Below are 12,417 nucleotides of genomic sequence, written 5' to 3'. Positions count from 1 at the left end.
CTGACAATACAATGCAGTGTCCCCCAAAACACTGCTTTCTCCCCACTGTCCACCTCTTCATCTGCTTCACTGTTGGAACATCTTCCCACTCAGAGCAAACTTTTTCTCTTAAATTTTGAGAACTTTCTATGCATCAGTCACTTAAAGTACATACTGTGGTTGAAGGTACTTGTTATTAAACCTTCAAGGAAACTTTGGGTAAAGAACTAGCATTCCCCTTCCACATATAATGAAACCAAGGCTCCTAGAAATGAAATCGGTAAGGCTACTTCATAGAATTAGGAGACAATAGCCCCAGGTCCCCTTACCTCCAGGTTCCCTGTGTTTAAGAATACCCAGCCCTGCCCCCCATTTGTCCCAGCTCCATCTCCCGCTTCCGCTGAGGTCCCCTAGGAGCCAAGTATGCATATTCCCAGCATAAGTCACATGCTGCTGAAACCTACCCTCTCTCCAGCTAGCCACTTCCCCTCTTTTTGTGTTTATCAACACAAATAGTTTGTCCTCAGTGGCACGGTTTGTTTTGTTGGAGGCCTACCTTGGTTCCCTGGGAACCTTGAGGAACAATGAGTTGCTGCCCCAGCCCTCGGGGACCCTGCCTTCATCCTGACCAGTTTCCTCAACTTCCCTCCTCACGCGGGCCCAGCAGCACCTATCTCCAAGTGCGTCAGTCCCTTGTTTACTTGCTTTTCCTGCCTGGCCTTGGGGTTCCGGCTGGCCTTTCTGCCCTCCGAGGTTCTGCTGAGGTGAGCTTTGATGTCCAGAGGAAAAGGGCAATAGGAAGGGGATGAGAGGTGCTAAGAGCAGGTCAGCCTCTGACTCACTGTGGGAGGGGCAGGAGAGGATGCTGGGAGAGCAGTGCGCATCTTTCCAGGGCTGGGTTGGAGAGCTTCCTTTGCTCTCCGTCGGAAGTGTGACGGGAATAAAAATTGCATGAGCCAGAGCTTGACTCCTTCTCAGACCCTTCTACGCATGGCTGGCAGAATGGCTCATCAAATACTCAACCAGCGAGTGGATATTGCTCAAAAATTGCTGAGCTACAGTGGTTGAAGGTACTTGTTTGCAAAGCCTGATGGATTGGGTTCAATTCCCTAGTACCCACGTAAAGCCAGAGGCACAAAATGGCACATGTGTCTGGAGTTTGTTTGCAATGGCCAAAGGCCCTAATGTGCCCATACTCACTTGCGCCTTTTCTCTCAAATAAATAAAGATATGTCAAAAAAGTTTTAAAAATGCACAGCAAAATCTAAAAGTGTTTCTAGATGTTTAACTTTGCTTGGACAAGGCTTTTGTGGAAACTCCTTGATGCACAATGTGATTGGAGAGAAGATTTAGGAACGTCTCTGAAACTGGGGAGGAAAATATCCTAGCTACTTGTTTGGGCTTCTGAGGATTTTGGTCATCGGAATCTTCCTGAAAATGGAAAGGTCTCACTAGATGAAGGCACAGAAACAGTAGCAATAATGTAGCAGCCAGGGTTCTGGTGAAGAGTCAAAAGCACACTTAAAAGAATTCAGCTAGTGCTGGGCTTGGTGGCACACGCCTTTAATCCCAGCACTCAGGAGGCAGAGGTAGGAGGATCACCGTGAGTTCGAGGCTAGCCTGAGACTACATAGTGAATTCCAGGTCAGCCTGGACCAGAGTGAGACCCTACCTCAAAAAGCTGAAAAAGAAAAAAAAAAAAAAAAGAATTCAGGTAGTGCCTGGCGTGGTAACACACACCTTTAATCCCAGCACTTGGGAGGCAGAGGTAGGAGGATCGCCATGAGTTCGAGGACACCCTGAGACTCTGTAGTGAATTCCAGGTCAGTCTGGGCTAGAGCGAGACCCTACCTCAAACACACACACACACACACACACACACACACACACACAAACAGACACGCACACACACAGCATTCAGCTAGAGACTTTAATAAAGGGATATATGTGTGTGTATGTGTGTGTGTGTGTATCTATCTATCTATCTAATCTATCTATCTATCTATCTATCTATCTATCTATCTATCTATCTATCATCTATCTATCTTGTGGGGAGGGAAGAGAACCAGCAGGGAGCCAGGCCTGGTGTCATTGGCCTGTAAGCCCAGTTATTTGGGAGGCTGAGGTAAAAGAATTGCAAGTTCAAAGCCTGCCTGGACTGTAGTCTGGGAAATTCAGTAGGACCCAGACCAGAGAACTCATGGTTGTTAGGGAAGGGAGCATAGCCATTGGCAAGTTGTTTCTACCCTTATGTAAGCCCCCCACCCATGCTGATACAAGCAACTCTAATTTAACTCACTGGCTCACCAAAAAAACAAGCAAAACAAACAAAAATAACATGAAAAGTCATGAAGGAGATTAGTTTGGAAGACAAGGGCTTAGTGGGAATGGGTGATGTTGGGTGAATGTAATCAAAATACATTATAAAAACAAAAAAAATACATTATATACATGCATGAAATTCACCAAAAGATGACTTAAAAATAAATCATGAAGCTGGGCATGGTGGTGCACGCCTTTAATCCCAGCACTTGGGAGGCAGAGGTAGGAGGATTGCCTTGAGTTCAAGGCCACCCTGAGACTCCATAGTGAATTCCAGGTCAGCCTGGGCTAGAGTGAGACCCTACCTCAAAAAACCAAAAATGAATATATAAATAAATCATGAGCTGGTATGGTGGCACATGCCTTTAATCCCAGCACTTGGGAGGCTAAGGTAGGAGAATCTCCGTGAATTTGAGGCCAGCCTGAGACTACATAGTGAATTTCAGGTCAGCCTGGGCTAGAGGGAGACACTATCTTAAAAAACCAAACCAAAGGAAAAAAATCAGGCTGGAGAGATGGCTTAGCAATTAAGGTGTTTGCCTGCAAAGCCAAAAGATTCGATTCCCCAGGACCCACAAAAGCCAGATGCACAGGGTCACATGCATCTGGAGTTCATTTGCAGTGGCTGGAAGCCCTGTCATACCCATTCTTTCTCTACCTTTCTTTGCCTCTCTCTCTCTCTCACATAAATTTAAAAAAATCATGAAATGGGAAAAAAGAAAGCATGGAACCATTCAAAATTTAATACTAAAGACTTCTTTCATTAACTCTGGAAATGTGGCTTTCTGAGTCATTCAGGTTGGGCTGGGAGTACTCAAGTTGCTTTGGAGATTAACCGAATAAAAACTTGTTTTTTAGGCTGGAGAGATGGCTCAGCTATTAAAAGTGCTTGCTTGTAAAACCTGACAGCCAGTGCTCATTTCCCCAGTACCCACATAGAGCAGTACATACATCTGGGGTTTGCAGTGGAGTGGTAAGGGGCCCTGGAGTGCCCATTCTCATTTTCATTCTCTCTCTCTGCTTGCAAATACATAAACACAAATATTTAATACTACTGCTGTCTGGCTAAATACATATATTATAAAAAAAACACTTGTTTTTCAAAATAAATGAACAATTAATGAAAAACAGATGGGCTGGAGAGATGGTTTAGCGGTTAAAGTGCTTGCCTGCAAAGCCTAAGGACCCATGTCTGACTCTCTGGATCCCACATAAGCCAGAAGCACAAAGGAAAGGGGAGGCAAGCGCAAGGTTGCACATGCCCACTAGGTGGTGCAAGCATCTGGAGCTTGATCACAGTGGCTGAGGCCCTGGTGCACCAATTCTCTCTCTCTCTCTCTCTCTCTAATTAAAAAAAAAAAAAAGAAAGAGAAATAGAGCACTTTCTTAGCACACATGAGACCCTAGGTTCAATTTAGGAGAGACAGAGATAAGGGAGAGGGAGAGAGGGCATTAGGAGGCAAAAGTAAAGAAATAAACTTCCCTTCTCTTTCCTATTTTTTTTTTTCAAGGTAGGATCTGAATCTAGCTCAGATTGACATGGAATTCACTATATAGTCTCAGGCTAGCATTGAACTCAGCGATCCTCCCACCTCTGCCTCCCAAGTGCTGGGATTAAAGTTGTGCACCACCACACCCTATGAACAGGGGCACCTGGGTGACGTGGTCCTTGGATGTTGCAGTGGAGAGGACAAGGGATGGATCAGGATGGGTGGAGGGAGGACATGGGACTGTCTGCCCTTGCAGTGGGGAATGCTTGCGGATTTTCTCAGTATCATTGTCTTTCTTGGGCTCCAGGTCGTTACAACAGGATTTCAGCTGCCCACGAAACCCATCTGTGAACCCCTTGGAACTTCTCAGCTTTGGTTTCTGGCTGGGATTCTGATAATTACAGATCTCTCTCTCTCTCTCTCCATATATATATATACTTTTTTTTTTTTGGCTTTTTGAGGTAGGGTCTCACTCTGGCCCAGGCTGATCTGGAATTCAATTCACTATGTAGTCTCAGGGTGGCCTTGAACTCACGGTGATCCTCCGACCTCTGCCTCCCGAGTGCTGGGATTAAAGACGTGCGCTACCAGGTTCGGCATAATATTTGTTTTCTTGACACACTCTGCTCTCATCTTGAGGAGTTGTTCTGTCAGCTGTTATCATGTTACTACCCCCTCCCCCGCCTGGCATTCCTTCACTCCTTTGTGGGTTGAGCTCCTGTTCTGTATCCAGCATCTCTCTCTTTCTTGATTTACTCTCTCTCTCTCTCTGACGCACATCCTCCAGTAATTTCCTCAGGAAGGATGCGTGAGGATACAAACTTGTTGAGACTGTGAAAGTCTGGAGATGATTTTACTCCGTAGCCCCTGATTGATACGTGGGCTGGGTCTATGTGACGATGCATCGTTCTGCCTGGATTTTGAAGGCAATTCTCCAGATTACATTCCCACCAACAGTGCAGAAACGTTCCCCTTTTACCGCATCCTCGCCAACAGTTACGGTCATTTGTTTTCTTGATGGTAGTCGTTCAGACGGGGCAGAGATGGAACCTCAAGGTAGTTTTAATTTGCATTACATTTCTCCATTTGATTCATGCTTCAGGTATTTCTATTGGGGAGTCTGAAATCACCCTGGTTCTAGATTCTTGATCTTGTCCCTGATCCCTTATAGAATTTTATCTTTATGCCTCACTGATGTGAAATTGATGCATGTGCCTTGCAAGTTTCCTTCTTTATGTCATTTATTAGGCTGAGTCCTTCTACTTTGGAAAATTTCTTGCATTATTTTTTATTATAATTTTCTCTCCTTACCAATTTTCTCTGTACTCTTTAAAGATTTTCCATTATCCTAGTATTAGACCCTTATGGTTGGTCCTGTATTCTTTTTAAATATTTTATTTATTACTTATTTGAGGGAGCAAGAGAGAGAGACATATATAAAGAGAATGGGCACGCCAGGGCCTCCAACCACTGCAAACGAACTCCAGACACATGCGCCACCTTATGCATCTGGCTTATATGGGTACTGGGTAATTGAACCTGGCTCCTTAGGCTTCACAAGCAAGTGCCTTAACTACTAAATCATCTCTCCAGTCACTGTATTTTATATATATATATATATATATATATATATATATATATATATATATATATATATATAATAAATAAGTATATATATATATGTATATATATATATATATACTTATTAATTTGCAAGGAGAGAGAGAGAGAAGAGAGAATGGATGCACCAGGGTCTCTTGCCGCTGGAAATGAACTCCAGACACATGCACCACTTTGTGCACCTGGCTTTACTTGGGTACTGGGGAGTTAAACCCGGGCTGTCAGGCTTTGTAAGCAGGTGTCTTACTGCTGAGCCATCTCTCTGACCAGGTCTCATATTCTTTAACATCCGTTTTTGTTATAACTTCCTTCTATGTTTTTTTTTTTTCTCTTGTGGTAGGGATAGCAGGGGCTGGAAATGAGGAGAGGTGTCTCAATATTCTTCCTTTTCAGTTTCATGTCTACATTTCTCTTTCCCCCCATTTTTAAGAGTTCTGCCTGTTCCCCAAATGCTTCTTTAAAGACCTATCATCCCATTCTGGTTTCATGGAAATTCTTCTTTTATATATTTTATTTTTATTTATTTATCTGACAGAGAAAGGGGTGGGGGAGAGAAAGAGAGTATGGGCATGTCAGGGCCTCCAGCCACTGCAAATGAACTTTAGACATATGAGCCCCCTTGTGCATCTGGCTTACACGGGTCCTGGGGAATGGAACCTGGGTCCTTTGGCTTTGCAAGCACATGTCTTAACTGCTAAGCCATCCCTCCAGCCCATCATGGAAATTCTTTTACCTCTCCAAAGATATTAAATGTACAACTTGGGAAATTTTGCATAGCTTTTATTTCTGCCACACTGCTTTTTCACCCATTTGTTTTCAGTCTCTGTCTTACATGTCAGAGCCTATCCTTTGATGCAGAACTTGGCTGTGTGCTCATGGCAATGAATGAGAAGCTTAAAAAGTAATTGGAAGTTCTGAGCACGTAGGAGGGTCCTGTCAACTTTGAGCTTCCAAACAGCGCGGCCTGGCTGGACAATTTGTTGGAAGAACACCCAATATCTTTACGTGTTATTTCCTCAGTGGTCAGATTACCTAAGGAATGATCTTCCAGTTCCTTGCCATGATGGTCAGGGTCTGGATTCTAAGGTGCTGAGAGGCAAGTGTGAAGATGGGGGCTGCGGAGACAGCTCAGTGGGTAAAGTGCTCTCTGTGCAAGCCCCGAGTTTGAACCCCAGTGCCCTCATCAAATGTCGGGGTGGTGACGTGCGCCTGTGATCCCAGAGCTGTGGAGGTAGAGTCCACAGATTTTCTGGGGTTCCTTGGCTAACCAGTCTAATCTAAGTGGTGAGATCCAGGCCAATGAGAGACCCTGTCTCAAAGAGAGGTGGACAGGATTCCTGAGGAGGACACCTGAGGTTGTCCCCTGCCCCCATCAAGTGCACATCTGCCCACATACACGGTGTACACACACATGAATACACACACACACACATGCTTACTTAGAGCCAATTCTATTCCAGAGCAGTTTCCAACGAGAACCCCAGGCATGGGAAGGGAACTGCTAGTCCATGTCTGCAAGGCCTGTTGCCACCGTGTTATGCACTAGGATTGCCCTTCTTATAGCAGAAAACTGAGTGGGCAGTGATGGTATAAGAAACCACATAACCTTTTCCTTGACTGTTTCCCTTTTTGTAGAATTTTATTTGTTTGCAAGGAGAAAGAGAGAGAGAGTGAGAGAGAATAGGTGCACCGGGGCTCCTAGCCACTGCAAACGAGCTCCAGATGCATGCCCCATTTTGTGTATCTGGCTTTACATGGGTACCAGGGAATTGAACTGAGATCGTTAGGCTTTGTCATCTCAACAGCTTCAACTGTTTCCCTTTCTTGCCAACACAATAGTAGACGCATGTGCGTGAACTCATTTAATTTTGTTTTGTGTTCATTTTTATTTATTTATTTGAGAGCAACAGACAGAGAGAAAAACAGGCAGAAAGAGAGAGAGAGAGAGAGAGAGAGAGAGAGAGAGAGAGAGAGAGAGAGAGAGAATGGGCATGCCAGGACCTCCAGCCACTGCAAATGAATTCCAGACATGTACGCCCTCTTGTGCATCTGGCTAACGTGGGTCCTGGGGAATCGAGCCTCGAACCAGGGTCCTTAGGCTTCACAGGCAAACACTTAACTGCTAATCTATCTCTCCAGCCCACACTCATTTAACTTAATAAGATACCCACATGCTATGTAATGGAGATGTATTAAAGGTATGTCTGTCTTTAAAATTTATCAGTTAAACAATATCCAGAAAGATTAAATTATCTGTTTGGAGTCAGTCATATATTGAGTGGCAGTTAAGATTCATGTCCTGAATCTATTTGATTCCAAAGCCCCATGTTATTGTTTTAGTTATAATTCCTTTTTTTTTTTCTTTTTGCGGTAGGGTTTTACTGTAGCTCAGGCTTACCTGGAGCTCACTCCATAGCCAAAGTCTGGCCTCTAACTCACAGTGTTCCTCCCACCTCTACTTCCCGAATGCTGGAATTAAAGGTGCATGCTACCATGTCTGGCCTTAACTTACTTTTTTCTTAAAGAAATTCATACTTATTATATACGCCTCAAAAAACATATGAATTTCCAAATCAATGTTTAAAAACAACAATGAGGGGCTGCAGGGATGGCTTACCAGTTAAGGTGCTTATTTGCAAAGCAAAAGGACCCAGGTTTAACTTCCCAGGACCCACGTTAGCCAGATGCACAAGGGGGCTCATGCTTCTGGAGTTTGTTTGCAGTGGCTGGATGTCCTGACATGCCCATTCTCTCTCTCCCTCTTTCTCTGTCAAAATAAATAAATTAATTAATTAAAAATAAAAATAAACCATTAAGGTCACTAAAATACTGAAATAGCCTGTCAGGACTGGGCCACACCCAACCATTTAGAATATCACTTTGTTTTATTCTGACATAATGAGGGTCACTTAGGTCGGTGAGCTCATTTCCAGTGCACAGCGTCTGCCAGGGGCAGCTGGCGTAGACAGGAAGAGCAGGGTTAGGGAGCGGCTGATGAGGGGCTCCTGGAGACAGTTCAGTACCCTGGAGAGTTCTAGAACAGTGGCTAGGAGCTCTTCAGGGTACTGAGCCACTTCCTGCAGAAGACACAAACAGCTGGGATTTGGGGGCTTGGAATGGTCTCTTTGATACAGAGGACGTGATAGTCCACCTATATTTAAAAATCTGTGTGCCTCAGGCTGGGGAAATGGCTTAGTGGTTAAGGTGTTTGCTTGCAACCCCTAACGACCCTGGTTCTAGTCCCCAGGACTCATGTAAGCCAGATGCACAAGGGGACACATGAGTCTGCAGTTCAATTTCTGCAGCTACCCATTTCTCTTTCTATCTAGCTGGCTCTTTCTCTCATAAATAAATAAATAAATATTTTTTTTTAAAAGAGCTTAGTTATTGAAAGAAAAAAAAAAAAGCTGTGTGCCTGTGGGGCACAGATCTCACCATAATGCCTTTGTTCACTCTCTCCCTTCAGCTAGGAATCCCCGGCTATCTCTTCTTTAATTAATTGATTTATTTATTTGTTTGCAAGGAAAGAGAGACAGAGAGAGAGAGAGAGAGAACCAGGACCTCTAGCCACTGAAAATGCACTCCGTTTGCATGTGCCCCTCTTGTGCATCTGGCTTTATGTGAGTCCTTGGAAATTGAACTCAGGTTATTAGGTTTCATAGGCAAACACCTTGACCAATGAGTAATCTCTCCAGCCCTTAGCTATCTTTCTTAAAGAATATTTTAGGGCTGGAAGGATTGCTTGGTGGTTAACATGCCTGCCTGCAAAGCCAAAGGACCCAAGTTTGATTCCCCAGGACCCATGTAAGACGGATGCACAAGGTGGAGCATGCATCTGGAGTTCATTTGCAATGGCTGGAGGCCCTGACATTCCCATTCTCTCTCTCTCCCCCTTCTTGAAAATAAATAAATAAAAAATTTAAAATATTTTATTTTTATTTATTTATTTGATAGAAAAGCAGAGAGGAGAGGGAGAGAGAGAGTGGGAGGGAGAACGTGCATGCCAGGGCCTCCTCTAGCCACTGCAAATGAACTCCAGATGCATGAGTCACTTTGTACATTTGGCTTTATGTGGGTCCTGGGGAATTGAACCCAGGTCATTAGGCTTTGCAAGGCAAGCACCTTAACCACTGAGCCATCTCTTCAGCCCCCTGACTGTCTTTAATGTACAATTTGAGCATTAACCCATCAAAAAAAAAAACTGCCTGAGGGCTTGAGGGATGGCTTAGTGGTTAAGGCGTTTGCCTGCAAAGCCAAAGGAGCCTGGTTCGATTCTCCAGGACCCACATAAGCCAGATGCACAAGGGGTGCATGCGTCTGGAGTTCGTTTGCAGTGGGTGGGGGCCCTGGTGCACCCATTCTCTACCCCTCTCTCTCTGCCTCTTTCTCTCTCAAATAAACAAATATGATACAAAAAACCTGTCTAAGTTCTCTCTACCTTCACCCAAAGTGCTGTCCTCCCTCCCTGCCTCTGCGTCCTTCTCGGACATTGTTTGGGTCACAATGAATTAACGTAAGTTTTTCCTAATCAGCTATGAGTTCCTTGAGTCGGGGACTTGTGTTTCAGTTATTGGTGGTTCTAGTAAGGACTTAACAAACAATACCAAACACTAAATAAATGAGCATGAGGCAATGGAGAGCCATTGAAGGTAATTCTCTACTAGGGGCAATTTTGCCCCTTTAGTGACATTTGTTGATGTCTAGAAGTAATATTTCTTTCACCACTCAGAGGGCAGATACTCCTAGCACCTAGTAAGTTGTAGGCCATGGGTGTTTCTAAACATCCCATAATAAATATGACAGCTATGGCAACAGAGACATATCTTGTGTTGAAATTGGGAGACCTCTGTTTTAGAATAATGAAGTAGCTTTCATCCAACTCTTCATCAACATCTGAGCCATCAAAGAGCAATGAACCCAGCTAGTTTCATTTTTACAAATGAGGAAATTGAGATAGTAGGCATGTTTTGGGGTCAGGACAATATCATACACCCTTTTCCACACAGCACTGTTTTCTAAAAATATATATATATATTTTTTAAATTATTTATTTATTTGCGAGTATGTGTGAGAAAGAGGCAGAGAAAGAGAGAGATTGGGCACACCAGGGCCTCTAGCCGCTCCAAAGTACTCCAGATGGATGTGCCACTTTGTGCAACTAGCTTATGAGGGTATTGAGGTCTTGAACCTGGGTTCTTGGGCTTCACAGGCAAGTGCCTTAACCACTAATCCATCTCTTCAGGCTGCACACATACCACTCTTGACTGGCATTATTTCTTAGTTTCTGAGCCCTCTCAATGGTGCATGGATAGAATGCTTTTATAATGCACATTATCTCGGGCCTGTTAATCAAGTTTAGAGGCAAAGATGAGGAGTCACAATGTAGGCGTCGCGTCCTTCCCTCGCCCCGTCATCAGACTGACATTTTCTGAGAAGATACGGTATCAAGCAAGGACTGAGTGAGAAGAATTCTCTCAGTGGCTCATTTCTGAACAATTCAGTCTACTCTGGGAAACTAGAGATTAGTCTGGGGAAGAATGAATTATTTTAACCCCTCTATACTAAAGCCAAGTAAAGCTCAGGAGGGCCCAGCCTGTCACAGGAGACAGACCAAAGAGATCCAACACGACCCTCTTCCACCAGCAAATGACCTCCAAGGGAAGCTTTGGACCAAGGTGAGGGCCATCTTTCTCTTCAGGGGTCTTGAATTCAGAGTGCCTCTGATCCCAAAGGGTGCAGACCTCGCTGTTCACGAGTCTTGCTTGCCTGCCACTTTCCCAGCTGTGATAACGTGCCCATGACCTCTTCCGTTCGTCTCTGTTGAGTTGGAAATGCCAAATGATGCAGGCGCAGTACAGAGCGAGTCAGCCCCAGATGGGAACAGAAAGGGAACCTGTGTGATATCTTGAATAAAAGTGCCTTCCAATAAATTTTGTGAATGGTCTTCCAGGGAATCAGCTGAATGTGTTAATCACTTACTGTGTCTCACAGCTGTCTGGTACATACGTGATTAGCTGGGGATGATATTTGTGGGCCCACTGAGGCTCTGAGACAATTCAAAGGAAGTTGGGCTTTGTAGGGGCTCAGCTCTCTCTGTTATTTTTCCCTCAGAGCAACTTTGGTCACTCCTGTATTGGCTGATAGTGACGTAAGGAGGTGAAGAGGGGCCGGAGAGATGGCTTAGTGGTTAATGTGCTTGTCTGCAAAGCCTAAGGACCCAGGTTTGACTCTCCAGGTCCTACGTGAGCCAGACGCACATAGTAATGTAAGCGTGCAAGGTCACACATGTGCACAAGATGGTGCAAGCATCTGGAGTTTGATTACAGTGGCCGGAGGCCCTGGTGCACCAATTCTCTCCCTCTCTCTCTCTCTTCCCCTGCCTCTCTCTCTCTCTCTCTCTTACACTTTCCTTTTTGTTTGTTTGTTTGAGGTAGAGTCTCACTCTAGTTCAAGCTGACCTGGATTCACTATGTGGTTTCAGGATGGTCTTGAACTCACAGTGATCTTCCTACCTCTGCCTCCCAAGTGCTGGGATTAAAGGCGTGCGCCACCACACCTGGCTCTCTCTCACTTTCTTGCACACAAAAAAGGCCAGTCTGTTGGGTTTTCCAAAATAAAAAAAGAAGGTGAAGAGGAATGAAGAGGACAGAAGAGAGAAAAGGGTAGCAGGACATAGCAAGGAAATGTTTTTTTTTGTTTGTTTGTTTTTTTGTTTTGTTTTGTTTTTAAAAACACCTTGTTATTTATTTATTTGAGAAAGAAAGAGGGAGGGAGGGAGAGAGAGAGAGAAAGGGAAAGAATGGATGCACTAGGGCCTCCAGGCACTACAAACAAACTCCAGACACATGTACCACCTTGTGTATCTGGCTTTACATGGGTGCTGGGGAATCAAACCTGGGTCCTTCAGCTTCACAGACAGGTGCCTTAACTGCTAAGACATCTTTCCATTCTAGAAGTACTATTTCTCGATTGTTCTCTATTGTATTCATGTCCTTTCCCAACACAC

This window comes from Jaculus jaculus, chromosome 8 (assembly GCF_020740685.1).
Source record: "Jaculus jaculus isolate mJacJac1 chromosome 8, mJacJac1.mat.Y.cur, whole genome shotgun sequence".
NCBI classification, from domain to species: domain Eukaryota; kingdom Metazoa; phylum Chordata; class Mammalia; order Rodentia; family Dipodidae; genus Jaculus; species Jaculus jaculus.
This window is presented reverse-complemented; position numbering follows the sequence as displayed.